The sequence below is a fragment of the Canis lupus genome, chromosome 10 (genome assembly GCF_011100685.1).
Source record: "Canis lupus familiaris isolate Mischka breed German Shepherd chromosome 10, alternate assembly UU_Cfam_GSD_1.0, whole genome shotgun sequence".
In the NCBI taxonomy this organism is placed as follows: Eukaryota; Metazoa; Chordata; class Mammalia; order Carnivora; family Canidae; genus Canis; species Canis lupus.
In genome coordinates, this window is record NC_049231.1 from 7,021,073 (window position 1) to 7,028,486 (window position 7,414).

General features: G+C 41.8%; 1 long non-coding RNA gene across 1 annotated transcript; it reads left to right on the forward strand.

Moving 5' to 3' along the window:
* The first annotated feature begins 3,463 nt into the window (after positions 1–3,463).
* On the forward strand, positions 3,464–6,789 carry LOC111097818. The gene is made up of 3 exons (XR_005365135.1): positions 3,464–3,565; positions 5,765–5,902; positions 6,577–6,789. It is a non-coding gene; the product is annotated as an uncharacterized LOC111097818 (long non-coding RNA).
* Positions 6,790–7,414: the final 625 nt, after the last annotated feature.

Sequence of the window (7,414 nt, forward strand, 5' to 3'; positions counted from 1 at the left end):
TGAACTAATTAGGAAATTAAAGCTCCATCCATTTCCCTAAAAGATGCTTCTCCAATAAAATTTTACCTTTTATGTTTAATAATTATTTTGTGAGATTTGTAACATATTGTCTCATTGATTGTGTAATACTACTGATTTTAATAATAACTCAAGACAATATTTTTTAACACTGCAGAGTCCTGTAGTCAAAAGAAAGAAAAGAAATTTTAATGAATTAAAACTTATTTTACATATATTTTTATCATGTGGATTTATGACAAAAAAAGGCTCAAGACAAGCAAACATTTCCAAACATAAAATATAATCTGTTAAGATAAAATTCTATGGGGAAAGTAGAATGGAAAGATGGATTCAAAGAGCTAAAAGAACAGTGTAAAATTCCTGTCTGTTGAAAAGAGCTAATCCAAGGATTTTTTTTTTATTTTTTTTTAAATTTATTTACGATAGTCACACACAGAGAGAGAGAGAGAGAGGCAGAGACATAGGCAGAGGGAGAAGCAGGCTCCATGCACCGGGAGCCCGACATGGGACTCGATCCCGGGTCTCCAGGATTGCGCCCTGAGCCAAAGGCAGGCGCGCCAAACCGTTGCGCCACCCAGGGATCCCCCCAAGGATTTTTTTTTATAAAGGTGAGTTACCAAATCACTATGGTAGTTAGATTCCATTGGATACATTTTATTTTTTTCAGAGTAGAGTTGACATACAATGTTGTATTAGTTTCAGGTGTACAACGTGGAGATTCAACCCATTGGGTATATTTTAAAATAGGAAACGACAGTTAATGTTAATATACCAATACTTAAAATATGATCCAATTTATCCTTTGAACTGTTTACAAATAGGATAAAACATTCCAGATATCAATCCAAAAATGTTCAGAGGAGTAGAGAGTTTTACAAGATTACTTTAGGGGGCACAGAAGCAGAAAAATTCTCAAGACAGCTACTCTAGGGTGGAATTGCTGGATCTTAATGTATTGAAGGTATTAATCTTTATGGGATAAAGTCAAGTTATTTCACAGGATGATTGTACCAATTTACACTCTCTCCAGAAATCCATTTTCTTTGCTAATAGGTCACTTGAATTTGCTAATGAGTTAGCTGAATTTCCCAGGAGTAGGAAAACATTTCTTTTTGCCAACTCTTCAGTGTTCATGGAGCTCTGCTCCTTGGTTAATGCCAAAGGCAAGAGCTTCATCAATTTTGACCTTCATGTATTCACCAAGTGTTTTTGCAACCTCCTAGCTTTGGTTTACACCGTTCCCTCCCCTGGGATGCCCTCTCCATCCACCTGCCACCAGTCTATCACCTATGCTTCTGGTCTGATCTTAAGTGTCATTTCTTTGGAAAGTCTTTCCACAACCATGCTCCTTAAAGTTTCCTAATTCTCCACCACAGAACCCTGTAGAGTTTATACAAGTTAGGAATGATATATTTGCTTCTTTGCTCATATGTTATCTATCTCTTGCACTGGATTGTAAGCCCCTTGAAAGCAAGAACTGTATCTGTTTTATTCACCTACCTATGCCCTATCATTTAGTATAGCTCCTGATACATAGCAAAATCTCCATAAATATCTACTAAATAAACAAATGAACGAAATTTTTTCAGACTGAAGCAGACATCATCCCTAATCCAGTCATTGGTGGCTTTGAGCAGGATGTGGCAGGTGTTTCCACGAATAAAAAGGTTATTCAGGTCTTTATGCTTCATTTCCATTTTGACCTGCTAAAAAGAATTCTAAAACCCTCTTCATATTACCATGCCTCCTCCTTTTTATTTTTTTCCTCCTCCTTTTTAAATTCCTTTTCTCCCCTCCCTGCTCTTTAAAGTCTCTTCCTTTTTCTTTCTTTCTTTCTTTTTTTTTTTTAGCTCCCTCTGTACTGTCTTCAATTCTAAGAAGATGGATAAATTTGGTAATTTTGCAAATGAAACAAGAACATTTCTCTTTGATTTTCCCCCCAATCTCCAGCTCCAAGTTTACAGGCAAACTTGGAATGTCAGGGATTGCACATGCAATTAATAGTGATGGAGTTCAAGATGTGATACTCCAAAATAAGGCATCTTGGCATACTAAATATTTTAAGCTAAGGGAAGTTGAGACATGGCAGGTGCTGGACAGATTCTCTGATCTTGCCCTAAAGAAGACCATTAGACTTTCATAGGAGAGATGCCCTCCCCGTAACAAGATCCTTACACCCAAAGATTGAGAGAAATCTGAAGGAACAGGCCTCACAAAGTGCCCCCCCCCAGTTTATTACACTTAGCTCATATCCTTTTGCCTATCACATTTCCCCCACTGCTTTGCAATCTTTATCAAACCTAGCATAAAAATGCCCAGATCTTGGGATCCCTGGGTGGTTCAATCAGTTAAAGGCCGATTCTTGATCTCAGCTCAGGTCATGATCTCAGGGTTGTGAGCTCAAACCCCATATCAAACCCACATTGGGCTCTGCACTCAATGGAGAGTCTGCTTGAGATTCTCTCTCTCCCTCTGCTCCTCCCCCTGCTCTCTCTCTCTCTCTCTCTCTCTCTTTAAAACAAATAAATATACCTTTTAAAAAAAATGCCCAGGTCTTATTTTCCTTATGAAGGCTTCCATGTCACATGAAACTTACTTTAAGCAGATTTGTAGGCTTTTCTTTTAATAATCTGTCTTTTTGTACAGAGCTCTAGCCAGGAATCAAAAAGGGGTGGAAAGAAGAGATTTTTTTTCCCTCCCCTTCAATAGTTAAGATAAAGTCATCAAATCCTCAGGTACGAGACAATACTTCCCCATCTGTAATACAAGTTTCTTAAGTGTGCACTGTCATTCTAAGCCCGCATTTTACTTAATTAATTTATTTTTAAAAGGTTTTCTTTTTAAGTAATCTCTATACCCAACATGGGGTTTGAACCCACAACCTGAGATCAAGAGTCATGGTCTCTACTGACTGAGCCAGCCAGATATCCCGCTAAGGCCACATTCAAAAAAATCATTTGTGAGAGTGAAAGAACACAATTTTAAGTCTGTCTAAATCTAGTTTCCAATTGTATTTATACTTATCCCTGAACTTCTCCTTTATATTGATGTGATTCTGTATATTCGAAGACGAATTTAGTGTTGATGATAACAATGACAACTCTACAAAGAGTTTCATGTTCATTATCTCATTTAATTTGATTAATATTAGACAGATGACTTCTAGGCAGGCCCTGGTAAGTCCTTGCAGGAAGAGAAGCTGGCAGGCAGCCCTGGTGGCTCAGCGGTTTAGCGCCGCCTTCAGCCCAGGGCGTGATCCCGGAGACCCGGGATCAAGTCCCACATCGGGCTCCCTGCATGGAGCCTGCTTCTCTCTCGCCTATGTCTCTGTCTCTGTCTCTCTCTCTGGGTCTCTCATGAATAAATAAAATCTTAAAAAAAAAAAAAAAGGGAAGAGAAGCTGGCAGCAGCCTGCCCTGGTACTGAGAGCATATCTTTCCACAGGGCTCTGGTCCTGCTGTCACCACCCAGCACCCACCGAGTCTATCCACAGCTTCTCTCACAGGCCAAGGGCCGCACCCCAGATCTGGCCTGGCCTGGAAGGGTAAGTTTGCTCTCTTGCTTGAACTGGGACATCCATCTTCTCCTGTCCTCAGACATCAGTGGTCCTGGTTCTCAGGCCTTTGGGTTTGGACCGGAACTTCCCCTTGGCTGTCCTGGGTCCCCGCCTTGCAGATAGCAAGTTGTAGGACTTGTAGCCGCCATAACTGCACGCGCCTTTCCCTCATAATGGATCTTTTTTTTTTTTTTTTTAAGTTTTTATTTATTTATTTGAGAGAGCCAGCATGAGTGGGGGGAGGGATGGCGGGAGAGGGAGAAGCAGGCTTCCCTCTGAGCAGGGAGCCCAGTGTGAGACTCCATCCCAGGACTCTGGGATCATGACCCAAGCCAAAGGCAGCCGCTTAACCACTGACTGAGCCCCCCAGATGCCCCAATCTTTGTCTGTGTTTATGCCCTATTGCTTCTGTGTCTCTGGAGAACCCTAAGACAAGGACCATGTATTTCAGAATCTGCCAGATTTAGGTGTGCTTTCCCACACAGATCCGGACTTTATTTTGATTTTTTTTAAATTATAATTAGATAGGAATTAAGGGACACAAAAAGGCAGATACGAGCCAGAAGGTTTCACCGTCTCTTTATTTCTTGAAATAAGAGCACCAAGAACCCTGGGTATAACCTGCTCTCCTGCTCTCTGCTGGCAGGGATCCGTATGGTCTAGGGTTCAGAACTGGCTCTGCTGCTATGGTCTCTGGGGACAGAGGAGAGAGGGGCTCTCCTCATCTGCCCCTGAGCCACTATATGCACAAGCGGGAGGTCACTCAAAAGAAGCCAAAGTGTTTTTGATGTGGAAGGGGCTAGGAGATGTCCTGACCTCTTCTCTGCTTTCTTCAGAGACTGTGGGCTGAATGGTGGTATCTATAACAATTCCCTCATCTCACAGGGAGCACTGAGAGAGGGGTTATTTCCCCATATTCTATAATAATGGCATTAAAAATATCTGGTTTTTTTTATTTTAAAGCTTATTTAAGTAATCTTTATACCCAACCTTGAACTCAAACTCACAACCCCAAGATCAAGAGTTGCATGGTCTTCTGACTGAGCCAGCTGGCTGCCCCAAGACAAGTTCTCAAATAAAAAAGGGGGGATGGGGAACAATTGTTAGTAGGGAATCGGCAAAGTATTGCATATGCTATTCCACTGCCACAAATACATGGTCAACAGCATGGTGGTTAAGTATTAGACTCTGGAGCTGGACTGCCTTGGTTCTGATTCCAGCTTTGCTACTTTCTGGCTATACATCCTTGAGAAAGAATCGTCACCCTCTATGTCTTAATATTCTCACTATAAAACAGGGATGATAATGACAGCACCAAACTCACAGGGCTGTGATGAGGATTAAATTAGCTAATGCACTACAGTGCTTGGAGCTGCACCCATGCACGTCTAAATGAGTGTTCCTTGTTGTTGTTGTTATTTAAAGATATTCTTAAGTAACTTCTACACTAAATGTGGGGTTTGAGAGACCCCCGTTGATCGCTTTGTGGGATCAAGAGCCAAGCGTTCCACCGACTAAGCCAGCCAGGCACACCCTCCACCCATTATTATGATTGTTGTTGTTCTGGAGGGAAAAACCCCCACAGATCCTTGTGGAGAGTGTTAGTTAAGAATAATAAACAGACAGTAGTCATGGTTTTCTTATTCCAAACTGGATGTCAGGTCCTGTCAAAGAGATTGAGTAATGTAGGAATCCCAAGAACCAAGGAAAGGCCAATAAAGGAGGCTTTTTGGCCAAAGAGCTTCTCAGGGGGCCCTCCAATCATACCACTTGCTCTGCCTTCTTGTACCCCACTGTGATCTCTGGCACTACTCCACAGCTTAAGGCTGTGCTCATAATAGGTAAACAGATGGATCTGGAAACCCCATTTCCAGCTAGATAGCCTTTAGATAGCCTGCCCTGGGTTTGTGCTGGAACCATGTGACTGGAACTTTCAGGAAACCAGCAATTCCAGTTTACATTTGGTGAGTGTATGCCGAGCTCGGGTGGACAGCCGAAGGGCCTGATGCCCCATCCCGTACCTTCACAGGAGACGCTCCCACTGCCCGGACAGGCTGGGGTCCCTGTTGTCAGGCTGCCCTGACCCTTCACACTATGTACAGAGCTCTGAAGTGTATGACGCCATTTCAAATGCATTCTCTCTCTCCCAACAGCTATGAAGTCACATGTTCTTTCCCCATTTCCTAGGCAGGAAAACAACAGGCAAAGAGGTAAAGAGAGCTGGAAGCCAAGCCTAGATTTCTCCTGTAAACCCTGGGCTCCTTCAAATACACCTCAGCTGCTTCAAACTGAACAGATCTGACTCTCTGAGACCTCAGTGAAAAGGTGATCTTCTTTTTATTCTAAGGGTCAGAGCTCTGTCTTTTACTTTCATTCATCATTCTTATTTTGATAATTTAACCTCAAAAATTTAACCTCGAACCTAATCAAAATTAATTAGGCAAGATTCTCAAATATAAGGAGTTCCCTCTGAAAGGCGATACAATTTCCAAATTGTGCAATTTGTCGAAGGACGTCGTCAGTCATTCACGTTTTTCAACAGACATTTATTGAGCATCTACTTTACATCAGGAACAGTGTTCAGGTATGCTCTGGGGACTCACAGGAAAGAGGTGAGATCAGACAAATGAACAAATGAAAACAGTATAGCAAATGCTATGGCCAAAGAAGCACAAGGTGCTAGGGTGCTATGAGTAGGGGGGTAGAGAGGCAAAATTTGTTACCCCAAAATATGTCTCTTTGGCTTAAGGATTATTTTAGGTTGATTACTTTTAAGAAACAGAAGACTCAGGAAGAACCTTTGTTCTTCCCGCTAACTGCCTAAAAGAATTGAGATTGAAGACCTGCTCCAGGAAGGGAGTTATCACCATAGATAACTACAGTATAAAATGAACTAGGTGTTGTAGACACTGCTAAATTCCTGCGGATACTCTGTGGTTTTTTTTTTTGTTTTTTTTTAATCTTCCTGTGAATTGTCTTTTTTTTTTTTTCCCTTTCAGGTCCTGGACCCCCACCTTCTTCTCCTCAGCTCTAAATGGCATATAATCCTCCATGCCTGACTGCCTGTGGGCCTCATAGTCCCAGATGGTAATCCTTTTTCCAAAATCATCTTTTTAGGGGCATCTGGGTGGCTCAGTGGTTGAGCGTCTGCCTTTGGCTCAGGTAGTGATCCCAAGGTCCTGGGATCAAGTCGCCCACCAACTGAGCCAGCCAGGCACATCCTCTACCCGTTATTATTATTGTTATTGTTGTTTTAAAAAAAAAAAAAAAACCACAGCGAGCTCCCCACAGGGAGCCTGCTCCTCTGTCTACCTGTCTCTGCCTCTCTTTCTGTGTCTCTCATGAATAAATAAATAAAATCTTTTTTAAAAATCATCTTAAAAATTATTTTATTTATTTATTAGAGAGAGAGGGAGAGACACGGAGAGAGCACAAGCAGGGGGAAGATCCGAGGGAGAGGGAGAAACAGGCTTCCTGCTGAGCACGTAGCCCTTTGCTAGAATCATGACCTGAGCTGAAAGCAGACACTTAACAGACTGGGCCACCCAGGCGCCCGTCCATCATGTTTAAATAAGATTCTATTTACCAACCTTTGGCTTGTCTGGTTCACTCCTGAAGAGTATTTATGTAGACTGGTTTCTCTGTAAAAGAGGTAACAAAATTAGGCAGTCTTAAAATGTCTGCTGCCAAAGTATAATGGCAAGAATGTTATTCATTTCCTAAAATACAAGCATTAGAGCCACATACACTTCTTGGTATAATAAATCTTTCTGTTAGGGTTTGCTCTACATACTAATCCATCTCTGATTCTGATAACTGAATTGCAGCTGCCATTTC